This window comes from Pipistrellus hanaki (genome assembly GCF_964339955.1).
Source record: "Pipistrellus hanaki genome assembly, chromosome: 5".
NCBI classification, from domain to species: Eukaryota; Metazoa; Chordata; class Mammalia; order Chiroptera; family Vespertilionidae; genus Pipistrellus; species Pipistrellus hanaki.
Window position 1 is genome coordinate 79,420,165 of NC_140507.1, and position 18,937 is coordinate 79,439,101.

At 45.4% G+C, this 18,937-nt stretch overlaps 1 protein-coding gene and 1 pseudogene across 4 annotated transcripts in view; one reads left to right on the forward strand and one right to left on the reverse strand.

Moving 5' to 3' along the window:
- BRD4 (bromodomain containing 4) overlaps positions 1 to 18,937 on the reverse strand; it is an 88,374-nt gene that overhangs the window by 38,332 nt on the left and 31,105 nt on the right. The window lies entirely within an intron of this gene.
- On the forward strand, positions 760 to 1,712 carry LOC311623382 (glyceraldehyde-3-phosphate dehydrogenase-like; annotated as a pseudogene). The gene has a single exon. The product of its transcript is annotated as a glyceraldehyde-3-phosphate dehydrogenase-like (transcript).

Consider the following 18,937-nt stretch of genomic DNA (forward strand, 5'->3'; position numbering starts at 1 on the left):
CTTGTAATGCCTAAGGTCAATTCCATAAAGAAAGAAACTGCTGGAGGTTTTCAATTCAAGCATGAAGGCATGATATGTGGAGAAAGCTGTGTTCAACAGATGAGATGGACTTGGGAGCCACAAGTACCTCAAAGTTTCTTTTAAAGAGGCACTGAGGACAACCAGTGACAGGTGACACCCATGACCCTGATGTCAGAGATTGCATCTGCAACAACTGAGTCAGGGGGATCTCTGTGAGATGCCAGGCTCAGAAAACCTGCACATTGCAGCTCAGCCCTCCCATGACTGTAGGCAAGTAAAATCCTTAGAAAAGGCCAAGAAGCCATTCATTTAAAAGAGAAAAAAGCCCGACAGGTGGAGCTCAGCGGTTGAGCTTTGATCTAGGAACAAGGAGGCCACAGTTCAATTCCTGGTCAGGGCATATGCTGGGGTTACAGGCTAGATCCCCAGTGGGGGGGATGCAACCGATCAATGATTCTCTCTCATCACTGATATTTCTATCTATCTCTCCCTCTCCCTTCCTCTCTGAAATAAGTAAAAATATATTTTAAAAGCGAGAGAAAAAAATTTAAAAAAATCCTACTCAGCAAACATAAGAGAAACCAGTAAGAATCAGTCTAGGCTCTCTGCTCCTCCTGTTCGTCAGACAGCCTTTCCTCCTTCCCAGTGCCAGCAGCCACAACCCCGAGACATAATAGTGAAGGTCAGAGTGAACAGATTTGGCCGTATTGGGCACCTGGTCACCAGGGCTGCTTTTAACTTGTCATCAATGGAAAGTCCATCTCCATCTTACAGGAGTGAGATCAAAAGGGGTGGTGCTGGGGCTAAGTATGTTGTGGAGTCCACCAGTGTCTTCACTACCATGGAGAAGGCTGGGGCTCACTTGAAGGGCAGAGCCAAGAGGGTCATCGTCTCTGTCCCGTCTACGGATGCCCCCATGTTTGTGATGGGTGTGAACCATGATAAGTATGACAACTCCCTCAAGATTGTCAACAATGCCTCCTGCACCACCAACTGCTTGGCCCCCTGGCCAAGGTCAACCATGACTTCTTTGGCATTGTGGAGGGACTCATGACCACAGTCCATGCCATCACTGCCACCTAGAAGACCGTGGATGGTCCCTCTGGGAAGCTGTGGCATCTTGGCCGAGGGCTGCCCAGAAAATCATCCCTGCTTCCACTGGCACTGTCAGGAGAGCTGAACGGGAAGCTCACCGGCATGGCCTTCCGTGCCCCCACCACCAATGTGCCGGTTGTGGACCTGACCTGCCACTTGGAGAAAGCTGCCAAATACGATGACATCAAGAAGGTTGTGAATCAGGCATCACAGGGCCCTCTCAAGGGCATCCTGGGCTACACTGAGGACCTGCGACTTTAACAGTGACACCCACTCCTCCACCTTTGATGCTGGGGCTGGTATTACCCTCAATAACCACTTTGTCAAGCTCGTTTCCTGGTATGACAATGAATTTGGCTACAGCAACAGGGTGGTGGACCTTATGGTTCACATGGGCTCCAAGGAGTAAGAGCCCCCTGGACCACCAGCCCCAGCAAGAGGAAGAGAGGCCCTCAGCTGCTGAGGAGTCCTTGCCCAGATCAATTCCCAACACACTGAGAATCTCCTGACCACCGTTTCCATCCCAGACCCCCTGAAGAAGGGGAGGAGTGAAGGGAGTCCTACTGTATCGTCCACCATCAATAAAGTTCACTGCACTCAGCTTCCCCTACCTCCCCCCCCCCCCCAAAAAAAAAGAAAAGAATCAGTCTATTGTAGGCCAGAGAACAGAGGCACCAGATAGCCTCTATGTAAGAGCTAGGATGACTTTACTAAGGCACAGATCCAAAAGGCTGCATATTTAAATGTTGTAAATCCTTTCCACAGCTGTCGCCCTCGTTCCATACTACCCCAGCAAGCCCCTACCATCAACGCGCCAAACAACACAAAGGGCCGCAATAGACTCCTTCCTTCACCTTCAGAACTTACATTTGCTCTACCTGGTGCTACCTTGAACTCTTTGTGGCTCTGAAGCTCAGCCTCCCCCCATACACACACCCAGGAGCCCCAGAGCAGGGACATCTTTACTTCATTTCTGTCCTCCCAGTACAAAGCAGGTAATCAGTGAATGACCCTGGGATAAAGGGCATCCCACAGTGACCACACCAGATTGTCATCCTGGGCCTTTCAGCTCAAGTCCAAAGTTCTGGAAAAGGAAAGCAGCTCTCACATTCGAATAAGGAAATCTCACTCAACCAATGCTTTCCATCTGAGCTCCATGCCAGGACTGGAAACTGCAGTTGAAATAATATTCTGTGAGTGATTAAGCAATACCTGGATGAGTACTGCAAGGGAGGAGGACAAGGCTGCTCTGGCCACAAACAGGGACTGTGTGCACTCCTGTGGAGGATGAGGCAGAGAGGAGCAGAGAGGGACAGGACAGGAGAGGGCAAGACCAATGTAGTAACACAAACACAGGTTTGGAGGCAGGACAGACACCAGAGCACACAGGCAGCTGAAAGGAGGGCAGGTGGGATGGCAGTCAGGGGGCAAAGTGACCACACTGGTTTTTTGTCCTTCACAAGTCCCTAACTGCAGGGTTGGGAATATAGTGTGGAGTGAGGGGCAGGCTTGGAAGGTGCACTGGACCTAGATTCCAGGGACATTCTGAAAGTAGACAATAGGAGAATCTCATCCCTGACTCAACCGTATAGTTGAGAATCCCATACTCAACTATATACCTGCACACATTCAACATGCTGTTCACAGATGCAAAAGATGGGGAACCCAAGAAGGGATGTTTAGAAACAGGGTACATCAGTGAGGGTGAGTGCCAGAGTTGCTCTCTGTGGGTATGAGTCCTGCAGGAAATAAATGGCTCTCAGCACCTGGACCCAATAGTGAGAGAAGCTGGAAATGCAGAAACTTATAAATCTACCTACAGATATATGGAGGAATTTATTGTCTAGATTCTCATGACAGAGTAGACAGAATCTTCAACCAATTCAATCAAAGTTTTACACCTAAAAGACCCAAAAATGCTGTCTCCTCTGTTTTCACAATGACCTGTGGCCAAGAGGCAGGAGCCACCATGTGTTGAGTTAGTTTAAGGACAAAGGAAAGAGAATTTCACTTATTATTTCCAACCCAAAGAAGTTTGTATGATTCAACTGGGTGTCCCCATTTCTGAATATACTTCCAAAAGATTCTTACATGTTCACAGTTTAGAGAATTAAGGCAATCAGTCATTTCAACATCAGATGGCATATTCCTTTTGACAATGTCATCTTACAAAGCTTGTTGTTCAGAAGTTACTGCAAGAAAAAGCAGACACCATGTAAAAATCTACATGGTATAAGAAATGCAGGTAGCAGATGGTCAATCTGGTTCTAAGCCTGTGAGGAGCTGTGCAACAGGCACACACATTTCATTAGGAAGTAACTATGATTATCCAAAGGTATTGTCTTCCTTCCAACTTCTGTGCTTTATTTTTTTTTTCAAACTGCTGGGACATTAGTACTTATTTACTTGTACGCTTTGGCCTAGGAATAAAGCAAAACATTGAGATACTTAAGAATGTTGTGAACCACAAAAGTTTAGTAACTTCTGGGTTAATGAAAATTAAGTTATTTCCCTAAATTTACAGACCCTTCTGTTTCAAGGACATTGGTTGCTATAATACCAACTCATTTAAGTGACCTGAATACATTTTAAGGACAGACATTATTTAGCAGACAATACACTATAATGTTTTTCAAATTTCAACAGAAACTGTTGTGGTGGCCTCATCATCCTCATCGCCATGGCAACATGGAAGCAGAATAGCGATGGCCTGGTTGTCAGAGGTCGCCTGGGGCTTTGTTTGTCTAGAGTGCTCTGTTCCATAGCAGCCTCTGCTCACTAACCAAACCCAGGGGTGGAGGCAGTTGACCAGCACTGCTGGGCCTTGTGGGTCTGCAGTTTGACCAATGACACCCATTTTCATGTCCCAACACTTATTTATTATTTACTTATCTATTTTTAAAATGTTTTTTATTGATCTCAAAAAAGAGATAGAATCATCAATGATGAGAGAGAATCATTGATCAGCTGCTCCTTGCACGCTGCCCTTACCAAGGATCAAACCCAAAACCCAAGCATGTGCTCTCCTGGTTCATGGGTTGACAACTACTGAGTAACACCAGCCGGGCTTTTTTTTTTTTTTTTTTTTTTTTTTTTTTTAATATCTTTTATTGATTTTTCTTACAGAGAGGAAGGGAGAGAGATAGAGAGGTAGAAACGTTGATGAGAAACATCGACCAGCTGCCTCTTGCACACCCCCTACCGGGGATGTGCCCGCAACCAATGTACATGCCCTTGACCGGAATCGAACTTGGGACCTTTCAGTCCGCAGACGGACGCTCTACAGCTGAGCCAAACCAGTTTCGGCCCAGCCGGGCTTTTTACCGGAGAGCATTATGCTAAGTAAAATAAGCCAGGCAGTGAAAGAAAAATAACACATGATCTCACTTATTTATGGATAATAAATAACCTGATGAACAAAAAGATAGACACAGGCAGAGAAGCATAGAACAGACTGTCAAATTACAGCGGGAAGGCTGGCGAGTGTTGGGGGTAAGAGATCAACCAAAGACTGTATGCATGCATACAAGCATAACCAATGGACTGCAAGACACTGGGGTGGGGTGAGGGCATTTGGGGGGGGGGGGGCCCGTAGGAGTGGCCAGGGGAAGACGGGGGGGGGGGGGGGGGGGAAGGAGACATATGTACTACTATTGTAATACTTTATTTGTTTTTTTTTTTTTTTTAAATCAATCTTTATTGTTCATATTATTACAAAGGTTCCTCATTTCTTCCCCCCTCCACCAGGTTCCCACCCCACCCTTCGCCCCCTCCCCATCCCCCATTGTCCTCATCCATAGGTGCACAGTTTATGTTCAGTCTCTTCCTCCCTCCCTTTCCCTGATAGTAAATCCCTTTTCAGATAGTAAATCTGTTACTTTGCATTATCTCATATCAATAATACCTCCACATGCCCAATGATACACTTCACACAAAAGACATTTCCAAATAGGTCAACCAGCCTCATCCAGGCCCCACCCAAGGCACTTACAGATCAACACCCCAGCGCTACACTAACTCAACACATCCAGATCTAAGCCTTCATCACTTGATTCAGCAGACCCTCAAGTTCCCGCAAAAGTTTCCAGCCATGTCTGAGAGGCAGCCGTGGGCAGGTACAGGCGAGGAGCGAGCTGTTTCGGGCCTGGCTGCTCCGGGCCTGGCCTCTGTTGCTCTGGTTCGTTCCACAACCAGCTGCTCCGGGTCTGGTCACTGCCGCTCCCGACCTAGTTGCTCTGGACTTGGCTGTTGCTGCTACAAGCCTGGCTGCACCCGACCCGGCTGCTCTGGGACCGGTTGCTCCGGTCCCGGCCGCTCCGGGCCTGGCCGCTCCCAGCCTGACAGCCGCTGCTCCGGGCCTGGCTGCTCCCAGCCTGGCAGCCATTGCTCCTGGCCTGGCCGCACCAGACCCGGCTGCTCCGGGCCTGGCCGCTCCCAGCCTGGCAGCCGCTGCTCCTGGCCTGGCCGCACCAGACCCGGCTGCTCCGGGCCTGGCCGCTCCCAGCCTGGCAGCCGCTGCTCCTGGCCTGGCCGCACCAGACCCGGCTGCTCCGGGCCTGGCCGCTCCCAGCCTGGCAGCCGCTGCTCCGGGCCTGGCCGCACAAGGCCCGGCTGCTCCGGGCCTGGCCGCTCCCAGCCTGGCAGTCGCTGCTCCGGGCCTGGCCGCACCAGACCCGGCTGCTCCGGGCCTGGCCGCTCCCAGCCTGGCAGCTGCTGCTCCGGGCCTGGCCGCTCCCAGCCTGGCAGCCGCTGCTCCAGGCCTGGCTGCACCAGACCCGGCTGCTCCGGGCCTGGCCGCTCCCAGCCTGGCAGCCGCTGCTCCAGGCCTGGCCGCACCAGAGCTGCTATGTACTACTATTGTAATACTTTAAACAAAAAATATATTAAAAAAAAAAAAAAGTCCCAGCATTTATTAATTACTGGACCTACCCTCTTTGCAGAATACCACATGACCCTTGAGTTGAGTCTCTGAGATTTCAGGAGTGATCTTTCCAAGGAATTTCACTCTCATACACAAATCAGAGCCAAGATAACTCATAGTACCTGGCATCTGTTTGCAATGTTATCTGGCCCACATCACAGGTGAAATCTGAAGTACACGTCCTGCTGATGCCATAGCAGCAAGGTGGAGGGGAGCAGAAGCCAAGTTGTTATTTATGCATCCCAAGCAGTAAGGGGCCCACAGGGCTGTGGCCTGAACTTGTTTCATGCCAAGCAAAATGCTGGTAATACCAGGTGACACCAGTCCGGAAAGAAGTTGTAAGTTCACAGCTGCACACACTCTTCAGAAAAAAGAAGTCACCTCCCCACCACTACAAGGCTCTACTATAAAAAACCATTTGGGCCCTAACTGGTTTGGCTCAGTGGATAGAGCGTTGGCCTGAGAACTGAAGGGTCCAGGTTCAATTCCAGTCAAGGGCATGTACCTTGGTTGAGGCACACCCCAGTGGGGAGGAAAAGGGATGCAGGAGGCAGCTGATCCATGCTTCTCTCTCTCTGATGTTTCTAACCCTATTCCTTCCTCTCGGTAAAAAAATCAATAAAATATATATTTTTAAAAAATCATTTGGGGGAAATGCAAGATTATACCTGGAAAAAAAGAAAGGGAGTGGGGAACTCTAACTTGGGGTAAAAATTCACCAATTTCTCAAGGCTAGTTAATTTGCAGCCATTCTTACCCTGTTCTAAGAACACCTTTCTCGGAACCATTGGTTACACTGGTTGCAAAATATGAGTATCAGAAGGTCTGCTCCCTCATGGTCCCAGAGCAGAAGTTACTTCCCATTCAGGACCACAGCCTGCTTCACTGTGTGATCTGTGTCAGTGGGGAAGCACACACACAGGATTCTTGTCCATCTAACCAGCTCAGGCAGCTGGTGAGAAAACAGCACTCATGTTATCAGCCAGACTGCACTGCCTGGAGCCTAGCCAGTGGCTGTGAGCCGAAGCTGCTCTTAGAAGTCTTAATCCTCCTTTTCCTCATGCTTGTACACACTCTGACCCACACCCCTAAGACCTGCCAACTGGGCCTATTACACCTTGGACTCCACCCAGCAGCTTGCCTTAACCCAGGCGATTCATGGTGCAGATGAGCCAGTCTTCCTGATAGGGGAGTACAGATACACTCAAAGCTCTCGGTCTCCCAAGGAAGGGACCAAGTCTACAAAGACCCTGCAGCTAGGAGGGCTAGGAGCCAGGCCCCAGGCAAGCCCCAACCCTGCCAATCAGAATTCCAGTCGTTTTGCTTTAGAAACCAATAAAAATGATCTGTTGGGTCATTAAGTTAGGGGCACTGATCCCTGGCTGGGTGGGGTCAGTTGGTTGAAGTGTCATCCCAAAAGGTTTAATTCCCGATCAGAATACATACCATTGTGGGTTCAATCCTCAAACCAGGCATGTATGAGAGGCAACCGGTTGCGCCTCTCTTTCTCTCTCTAAAATCAATATAAAGTAAATCCTTGGGTGAGGATTAAAAAAAAAAATAATAATAAAAAATAGGGGCACTGAAAATTTTATACCATCTTTTCCCTGAGAAAGCTGCCAAAAGATAAGAGGACTGAGTAGCTCGGGTACAATAAAAGGTGTTCCACTGGTGCTGACAAGTACATCTGGTTTTGTAAAATGTTCCTGTGATAGACATACAATAAAAACAAACAAAACTCTAATGTGGCCGAAACCGGTTTGGCTCAATGGATAGAGCGTTGGCTTGGAGACTGAAGGGTCCCGGGTTCGATTCCGGTCAAGGGCATGTACCTTGGTTGCGGGCATATCCCCAGTAGGGGGTGTGCAAGAGGCAGCTGATCGATGGCTCTCTTTCTAGCTCTCTAGCTCTCTCCCTTCCTCTCTGTACAAAATCAATAAAATATATTTAAAAAACAAAAACACCCGAAACCGGTTTGGCTCAGCGGTAGAGCGTTGGTCTGCGGCCTGAAAGGTCCCGGGTTCGATTCCAGTCAAGGGCATGTACCTTGGTTGCGGGCACATCCCCGGTAGGGGGTGTGCAAGAGGCAACTGGTCGATGTTTCTCTCTCATCGATGTTTCTAGCTCTCTATCTCTCTCCCTTCCTCTCTGTAAAAAATCAATAAAATATATTAAAAAAGAATTTAAAAAACAAAAACAAAAACAACTCTAATGTGGACAAGATAAAATGTGCTAGGACAGTGGTCGGCAAACTCATTAGTCAAAAGAGCCAAATATCAACAGTGCAACAATTGAAATTTCTTTTGAGAGCCAAATTTTTTAAACTTAAACTTCTTCTAACACCACTTCTTCACAACAGACTCACCCGGCCGTGGTATTTTGTGGAAGAGCCACACTCAAGGGGCTAAAGAGCTGCATGTGGCTCGAGAGCCGAAGTTTGCCGACCACGGTGCTAGGCTAAAGTATATCTCCAGCAGGGGCAGACTAATTTTTCCTATAAAGGGCCAGAGAGTAAACATAAGACAACTGTGTGAGACATAGTTTGTTGCAATATTGCATTCTGCTGTTGCTATATCAGGAAAGCAGCCCCCTAAAAATCCTTAGACAAATGATATGACGGTGCCAATCAAGTTGAGATTGGCCTGTGGTTTGCAACCCATTTCTAGACTTTGGGGCAAGGTGAGGTAAAGCAGAATGAAAAATTACAGATGGAGAACCAAGATGGCGACCTAGGTAAGCGCCTATAGTGCTGCCTGGCACAACAATTTCAAAATAACAACTAAAAGACAGAACAAACATCATCTAAAACCACAGGAAAGCTGGCTGAACAGGAAATCCACAACTAGAAAGAAGGAGAGGCTTATGGATCAGATCAGGAGTCAAAAGTGCTGAGGTCTGGAGGTCAATTCTTCCCAGTGATACCAACAACAATCAAGACTTCAAGACAACTACAACAAGGCTGTACATGCAGTACACAAAGGGGAGCACCAAGAGTGTCTACCTCAGGTAACTGGGGAGGTTGAACCACGAGAACATATAGGACACCAAACACACAAAGCCACCCTACCAACTCAGGGAAGCAGCGAAAATGCCAAGACAAGGAAAGAGATCTCAAACAAAAGAAATGGACGAGAACAAAAGACTGGATATAGAGTCCAAAACCATGGTTATAAGGCTTTTCAAGAATTTCCTAGAAAAGGCTGATAAATTTAATGAGACCCTGGAGGATATGAAAAAGGACCAACTAGAAATTAAACATACACTGATGGAAATAAAAAATATTATACAGAGACCCAACAGCAGACTAGAGGAATGCAAGAATCAAGTCAAAGATTTGGAATACAAAGAGGCAAAGGACACTTCTCTGGAGAAGCAAGAAGAGAAGAGAATCCAGAAAGTTCAAGATAGTGTAAGAAATCTCTGGGACAACTTCAAACATACCAACATCAGAATTATGGGGGTGCCAGAAGAAGAGAGAGACCAAGACACTGAAAACCTATTTGAAGAAATAATGTCAAAAAAAACTTCCTCCACCTGGTGAAAGAAATAGACTTACAAGTACAGGAAGTGCACAGAACCCCAAACAAAAGGAATCCAAAGAAGACCACACCAAGACACATCATAATTAAAATGCCAAGAGCAAAAGACAAAGAGAGAATCTTACATGAAGCAAGAGAAAAACAGTTAGTTACCTATAAGGGAGCACCCATACTACTATCAGCTGATTTTCAACAGATACTATGAGGGCCAGATGGGAGTGGCAAGAAATATTCAAAGTGATGAATAGCAATCTACAACCAAGATTACTCAACCCAGCAAAGTTATCATTCAGAATTAAAGGGCAGATAAAGAGCTTCACAGATAAGAAAAAGCTAAAGGCGTTCATCACCACCAAACCAATATTATATGAAATGCTGAAAGGTATTCTTTAAGAAGAGGAAGAAGAAGAAAAAGGTAAAGATAAAAATTATGATCAACAAATACATATATATCAATAAGTGAATATAAAAATCAAGTGAATTAAAAATCTGAGGAACAGAATAAACTGATGAATATAATAGAATCAGGGGCAAAGAAAGAGAGTGGATTGATAATTATCAGGGGGAAAGGGCTGTGGGAGGTGCAGGGAGAGGCTGGACTAAAATCGTACACCTATGGATAAGGACAATGGGGGGGGGCAGGTAAGGACAGAGGTTGGGTTGGGAACCGCGTGGAAGGGAGCTATGGGGGGGGGGAGGAGAAACAATTGTAATAATCTGAATAAAGATGTATTTAATTAAAAAAAACACACAAAGATTTAAAAAATAAAATAAATATCTAAAAAAGAAAAGAAAAATCACAGATTAGGTAAAATTGTGCAAGTAGGCAGGTACACAGAACAATAAAACGATGTGGGATATGGTAGTGGATCTGTGGAGGACTTATATCCATTTATGATGCCATTAATTTAGGTTTTGGGTTCATAAGTCATTGTCTTCTGATAGCCTTTTTTCAAGTTATTTACTCTAGTCCTTTACTTATCTTCACTTTTTATCTTTAGTTATTAATTTTTCAAAAGAGCTGACACTGCCAAAACAGGTTTGGCTCAGTGGACAGAGCATCGGCCTGTGGACTGAAAGGTCCCAGGTTCGATTCTGGTCAAGGGCATCTACCTTGGTTGCGGGCAAACCCCCAGTAGGGGGTGTGCAAGAGGCAGCTGATCAATGATTCTTTCTCATCAATGTTTCTAACCCTCTATCCCTCTCTTCCTCTTTGTAAAAAAAATCAATAAAAAAAATATTTTTTTAAAAAGCTGACACTGATATTAATCTATAATAAGAACTGCAATGTAACAGGGCTGTTAATTCATAAAGAAAAATTCTACTTTGATAGGTGGACTCAAAGATGGCTACAGAGCCTTGCAGATCACAAAGCTGAGATGGTCAGGAAGGACAAGCAATTCCTCCACTTAGATGAGAATTTCCCAGTAGGAGGAAACTACATTATGAGGAGAAAAACTAAGAGAGAGAAATTAGAATTAGGCTGACAAAAGTCTTGGGACTGCCCTGCTGTAGACCGGAAAGCTTCTGAAGATGATAAGCACACTGGTTCTCTAGGACCCTCCCCATTTCCAACAAAAAGATAATAATCAAGTTGATAATCCTTATGAACAAAATATAAAACTGTAAAAATAAAAACTATGATGTTTTCCGTACACCAAATACAGAGGGAAACATTTTAGTGTCAACCTCCAAGCAAGTGATCTAGGTTAAGCTGTCTGGAGATTTGGAAGGCCAAGTAGAGGGAGGTGAGCAGTGCAATCAACAACTTGCACAGCCAACGGCTAGCTGTACACCGGGAGAAGCAGTCCATTGCCTGTGGCTGAAATGTTGCAGAATGCATCAGTTGGGTACACAGGGCTGATATAAGTGAAAACAACATTCAACAAGTAAGCAGAGCTAACGTGGGCAGAATCTCCACAAAAGCATGTGGTGCCTCTAAGCAGCAGAGTGGTGGCTGAGAGTGAAACTAAAGGTTTCCCTGGGACCCAATTATGCTCACTGGAAACAACAGGGGTTCCGAGAGACACCACAACTCTGACATCTGAACACCACTTCAGCTATCACCACCAAAAGCCCTCAATGAGAGGAAAATTAAAACCAGCCCTTCAATGGCTAAGAGGACACATGGAGACACTCCAAGGAGCCAGGAACAGACATATCCATGATGGATAAGAATACACACTGACTCAGGGTTTAGAGATGCAGGAGCCTGGTTACCTTAATGAAGAGTTCATGCTAATGAATGAAGTGACCTTCCCTTTAAAGATATTACCTACCCTCTGACCTTCACTGAGCTAAATTTTAAAGATGGGGGGGGGGGGGGGGAGAGAATGAAGGTTACTTTTGTCAGTATCAGGCCCTCTCAAGAAGTGGCTCCAGGAAAGATGACTGACTTTTCTTCTCACCTTGCCTTACCTTTCTCTCTTTTCTTTTTAAAAAGATTGTTGCCAAAACCGGTTTGGCTCAGTGGATAGAGCATCTGCCTGCAGACTGAGAGGTCCTGGGTTTGATTCCGGTCAAGGGCATGTACACTGGTTGCAGGCACATCCCCAGTAGGGAGTGTGCAAGAGGCGGCTAATCAATGTTTCTCTCATGTATGTTTCTAACTCTCTATCCCTCTCTCCCCCTTCCTCTCTGTAAAAAAATCAATAAACTATATTTAAAAATTGTTTATTGACTTTGAGAGAGAGAGAGAACATCAATCAGCTGTGTCCTGCAGGCCCCAAACCTAGGCATGGCCCCTGATTGGAAATCGAACCAACAACTTTTTGGTGCACAGGATGATGCTTATCCAACTGAGCCACACTGGCCAGGGCCTGCCTCACCTTCCACTGGGTTCAGAACCCAAATAACGGATGGGAGAAGGGAGAGCATTATTTTTCCCAAAGAAAAGGGAACATAGAAAGTGACAAAGTTAATGTCAGAACTTGAAGAACCCAAGACCGAGTCCCCGTTTTCCAAACTAGGAAATGGAAGACTGACACAAGGCCCAAAGACAACCATCCAGTGAGAGATGACAGCATTTAAACTAGAGAGAGACTCCAAGGGTACAGCAAAAATCGGCCCTTTGACAGTCAAGCAGCCCCAGCGAAACAGCTAAGGCACCTCTCCTGTCATGTTAGGGTCAGGCCTTCAGATAGCTACCTCCATGCACTGCAGGGAGGCCAAATATTCAGTGTCTACTTCTGCCTCATAATCTAACTGTGAGGTGGATGCTTAGGTTTAAATAATCATTCTCCTCTCAAGAACAGCTAAGGAAGCAAAGAACTGCCTTGTGAGAATGAATATTCCTGTTTGTCATTAATTACACCTAGCTTCCACTGAAGTAAGCGACTTAGAAGTTAAGCTTGACAGGAGGGGGATGATGCAGATACTGGAGAGAAAAGTGTGATGTATCTCCTAGCAGGGCTCCCTGCACTCTCCTCTCAGCAGCCCAGGGCTTGCTTGCAGATGGTAACCACTGGCAAAGCCAACCCTGGTTCTATGCCCCAGGGAAGTAGCAGATTTTAGATTCTGTCCTACAGTTCAAGTTTACTACCTGGCTGACTCTGTAAGCTTGTCCTTAGCACCATTCGGTGAGGAGCTCTCAGGCCACCAGAAACTGAAACCGCTGCCCCAGTGCACAATCATATTCCCAATGAACCTGGAGCATTCCCTGAAATTCCTCAATGCCTTTGTATTAAAGCTGCCAAAAATATCCTACATTCACCACATGAAGCTTCAAACCAGGGTCTGGTATATAGAGGAATTAATAAAAATGCGCACACATATATCCTGGAGTGAAAAGGGCAAAGTATTATAGTTTTTTTGTGTGTGTTTTTAAAAAATATTTTATTGAATTTTTCAGAGAGGAAGGGAGAAGACAGAGAGCTAGAAACATTGATGACAGAAACACTGATCAGCTGCCTCCTGCACACACACCCCCACTGGGGATTTGCCCGCAACCAAGAACATGCCCCTAACTGGAATCAAACCTGGGACCCTTCCGTTTGCAGGCTGACGCTCTATCCAGAGCCAAACCAGCCAGGGCAGCAAAGTGGTTTCTAATAACTACTTTGCAAGCCATGCTGAGGAAAGCTGGGGAGACCCACATCCACTGTGCAGTATGAGCCCATGACCCTTCTGCAGCTCTCCACTTCCCTCTTTGGGATTTTGAATTCTCCCAGACTCCACATCTCTGAGAGTGCTGAGCTGATGCCCCATTATCTTCTTTGGGGTTCTAATGCCCTCACACCAATGATTCCCACACCTCTGTAACTGTCTGAGGGCCTGGGGCAAGGAACTACTAGACAGAAGTGAGAGAGCTAGGCCAGTATGACTCAGTGGTTGAGCATTGACTCAAGCACCAAGAGGTTGCTCGTTTGATTCCTAGCCAAGGCACATGAGGGTTATGGGCTCCATCCGGGGTAGAGGACGTGCAGGAGGCAGCCGATCAATGATTCTCTCTCATAATTGATATTTCTATCTCTCCCTCCCTAAAAATCAATAAAAACATACAAAAAAGAAAAAGAAAAAAACGGAGAGGTCTTCTCCTATGTATCTAGTAACAAAGTCAGCATGTTTCTCCTATGTATCTAGTAACACAGTCAGCATGTTCCTCCGGTCCAAACCAAGCTCCTTCCCTCCCCTCCACAGGCCTGACATTTAGTGTAGGAGCAGAGGCATGCCCAGGGTTCAAGAGCTCATAGGCATACGGCTTCAACAGGTGTAGGAAATGGGCCTCTGTGATCCATCTCCAGCATGGTCAGCTTTTGATGGAACTAGTTGCTGAATTTCCCCAAAATAAGCATAATGTAAGGAGAAGGGAAGAGGATGTACGAACAAGGCACTATGCACTTGGGCCAGCTTCATGGTGGAAAGCCCTGAGACAACACCTCAGCTAGACAGGGGGAGGTTAAGACAACTAGAAAAGGCCTCGGCATAGTATTTTTAAATGGTATAATGGGAGACAATAAGACCCCTAAACAATGTATGAGGAAACAAGTGATCCCATAGTACTCAGCCAATGAGAAACCCGAGGGGGGACTGAATAAATAGGCTGCTTGCTACCCCAGGTGTACCTGTACACCTGGACGGACATCTGCTCTCAAGAATGTATTAAAGCCGAAACTGGTTTGGCTCAATAGAGCGTCGGCCTGCGGACTGAAAGGTCCTGGGTTCGATTCTGGTCAAGGGCATGTACCTTGGTTGCGGGCATATCCCCAATAGGGGGTGTGCAAGAGGCAGCTGATCGATGATTCTCTCTCATCGATGTTTCTAACTATCCCTCTGTCTTCTTCTCTGTAAAAAATCAATAAAATATATATTTTTTTAAAAAGAAGAATGTATTAAAAGTTTCGTTTTTTGCCATACTTTTGTTTCTGAGTCCATTATTTGAATTTGAACAGGTAAGCATTTCTCATATTAGGAGAGGGCAAAAGATGAGAAAAAGGTCAAGTTAAGAGTATATTTCATTGAATATATAATAGTATATGCTATTCAACCCAATATACCCAAAATATCATTTCAACATGTAGTCATAATAAAAGAAATTTTACTCCCTCTCATTTTACTCCACCTTCATCACCCAGTGATCCACCTGTGTTATAAATCAACTTGCATTTTATAAACTTAAATATAATTATTTAAAAGAAAACACTAACATCATATGAGATGTGTGAACCTGTTTGAATGGAAGAGAGACATTTTGGGAGTCAACATAAAAAATATAATATGCATGCAAATACTGTTGATTTTCTTGTATATAACAAAAAGTTTATTGTGGGTTTTTAAGGCTAATGCCCTTTTTGTTTTAAATGAATAAACCCTTCAATTATTTTTTATCTTTTTTTAGTGTGATAAAATATACACCATATAAAACTTAACATTTTAATCATTTTTAAATGACCAGTTTAGTGGCATTAAGTATATCCACACTAGAGGACTAAGATTCATGCAAGAATGGGCCTTCCTTCCCCTGGCTGCCAGCACTGCCTTCGCTCCTGTGGAGCTGCCTTTCAGCCTTCCTAGCTGCCAAGAGGCCTGAGCTGCTGGGGTGGTGTGGAGTGCCTGCATCGTTGCCATGGTGGTGATGCAAGCAACCCACCCACCTCTGGCTGCTCAGTGCCTACCTGTGCAAATTAACCCGCCATCTTTGTTTTGTTAATTTGCATACCGACTCCTGATTGGGCATTGCAAAGGCAGGTCAATATTTATTGTTCTCTTTTTATTAGTGTAGATTGTTGTGCAGCCATCAGTACCATTCATCTCCAGAACATTTTTAATCTTATAAAATTGAAACTGTCCCCATTAACTACCAAATCCCCTCCCCCTAGCCTCTGGCACCCACCATTTTATTTTCTGTCTCTATGAATTGAACTACTCTAATTCCATAGAAGTGAAATTATTTGTCCTCGTTATGACTGACTTCTTTCACTTAGCATGATATCCTCAGGGTTTACATATGTGGTAACCATGTCAGAATTCTCTTCCTTTTTATAATATTCCACTGTATCAGTGGTCGGCAAACCATGGCTCGTGAGCCACATGGCTCTTTGGCCCCTTGAGTGTTCTACCACCACTTCTTCAAAATAGACTTGCCCAGGCCAAAAAACTGACTTCTGCTCATGGGCCACGAAGGTTCAATTGCACTGTAAGTGCGCGCCTGCACATGGTATTTTGTGGAAGAGCCACACTCAAGGGGCCAAAGAGCCGCAGTTTGCCTACCACTGCACTGTAAGGATATACACGTTTGCTGCTTCCACCTTGTGGCCACTATGATCAATGCTGCTATTAACATGGGTGCACAAATGCTGTTGGAGACCCTGCTTTCAAGAGAATGCCTTCATTTTTATTTTATTATTGTTTTTAAATTCTCACCCAAGGATATGTTTTTATTGATTTTAGAGGGGAGGAGAAAGAGAGAAACATTGATTCGAGAAAAAAACATCAGTTGCCTTCCGTATGTACCCAACCTGGGATCAAACCCTCAATCTTTTGGTGTACTGGACGAGGGTCCAACTAGCTGAGCCACCTCTGTCAGGGCAAGAGAATGCTCTTATTTTTAAAGAGATGCTTGCTGAAGCACTTGAGGTAAAATATCACACCTGCAACTTACTTTCAAAGGATTTAGATAAAAATCCTGAGCACTAATAAAACAGAGAGGGCTAAATGTTCATTGGTGCGTCTACTTTCTGTAGATTTAAAATTTTTAATTTTTCAAAATTAAAAAAAGAAAAAAAGTCAGTAACTTAAAAACTAGCACCAGCTGCTATGAAGAGAAAGCCAGTGCAAAAGTAAGTTCAATGAAAATAATGTTGCTGGCATGACTCCTGGCCCAAGATTTGAAGCTGTGCTTGATTTGCACAAAGGGAGATTAGTGTCTAATGAGATATCAAAGTGAGAAGGACTTTGGGAAACTAAGGGTAAAAGTATGTTCTCCCATGAGGATTGCTGGTCCCAGGACTAGATGAAGTCACCTTAGTTAGGGATTAGGCATCCAACAATTTGGGAACATTATTGAGGGAAATAGAGAACAAGAACAGAATGAAAGCTATTACAGGATCACAGTAAGATCCCAAAAGTGGGTGGAGGACAGAGTCAGATTCAAATATAATTTAAGAGGCTTAATCCTGATAGCTGACCCTGAAGGGGAGCCTAGGATTAAAATCAACTGCTAAACCATCTGGTAAAATGTTGGTTATCTAGGAACAAGGGCAGGACAGAACAGAACTGAGTAACAGAGCTGACTGGGACCATTAAGAAAGTTGTATACCCAGAGGGGAGAACACCCAGAAAAATGCCAACCAAAGTCCCTTCCGGGAAGGTAGGCAGAAAGAGACCAGGGAACCAGTAGCCTCCTGGTTGTTGACACCACAGACCAGGTTATAGGTGACAGATATGGGCCACATGGCTTTATGGTATCATGACTACTCCCTGGATTTTCTATCAGGCTGTTGGCAATTTAGAGGACTGGGGAAAACGTAAGTTGTCTTCCAAGAATCAAATAATTGGTGTCAAAGGGAAGGAAGTGGGAACTATCCTAGAAAACATTAACCATGAGGTGAGGTACATAAGCATTAGATATTGAAGGGAGAGTTTTGGACCAAGGTGGACACACCAAAGGGAGGGCTGAGATGAGAACTTCTGAACAAGGTTCTAGAGCCTGAGCTGAGAGCTGGCTGGGCACCAGGTTCCTCACATGGCAAAGGTGGGGACTGGAACACAGGATCTAGTTACAAATGTAGCTCCTTCCCAGACATTGTTTTGTAAGACACATGAAAAATTCAGCAGTGATGCTGCACTGAGCCCCCTTCCCCAAATTGGGATGGCTCCCCCTAAGGGTGTAAAGAGCTTGGGGAAGCTTTGCATTTTCCTTGTTCTGGTCTCAGAGCAGCTGGTGCTGCTCAGGACAGTGCAGGGTGCTGGGCCAATGTGAAGAAGTCAATGCATGAGGGTAGCCTCTGAGAAGGATGGTGGGTGCCATCCCCAGCAGATGGAGGAGGGCAGGGCTCTGAGTCCACCCTCAGTGAATGGCATGAATAAGCTCTTTCACTAGCAAAGAAGAACACGCAACAGTACCATCTGCTGAGGCGAGAGGAAGGTCAGAGAAAGGGGCAACAATCCTCAGCCCTGGTCCCCACTGGTGGCTGCAAGGCATGAGCACAAGAATGTAAACCATATGCGCTATCTCACTGTCCATAATAATAGGGAGAAGCAAAAATACAGAACCACACCAGAACTGCTTCATGTTTGTCTCCCATATCCCTTGAGTTAAGGTGACTCACTCAAAATGTCTCCAAATTACTCGAGTTGAAAACCATGCTTCTTATCGAATTAAAATTGGTGTCAGGATAGCTCAATCTGATGAAGCCATGAGAATGGAAGCTGAGAAAGATGTGAACCATGGGGGATGGCCATGAACAAAGTGTGCTTGCAAGGACACTGGGCACTCTCCCTCCCCCTCCCCCCGAGTCACCCACAGCTAGGACCCTGCTCTCTCAGACAGGAGGGCAGGCAAAAAAGGCTACCTCCCAGGGTGCCAGTGGTGCCTCAGCAAGGGACTCAGATCAAGGAAGTCTTCTGAGAAGTAACCTTTTGCAGATCCACAAAGAAGGAATTCATATTTTGTCTTATTATTTGGTCTCATGGGGAGGTTGGGTTTAAAGGAAGAATGGATAACTAAAAACCTCCAGGATGGGTAGGGGTAGGATGTTACATACTCGAACACAAGAATTCCCAGTGATAGAGGTGTGTGAGCAAACCTATTTGGGATTAAGCAGCCCCCTCCCTGATGACATTCAAAACGGAGACTAATTGAGTGACATGCAGATTATTAGAAGTGTACTCAAATGGAGTCGATGTCAAAAATTTAGTATTG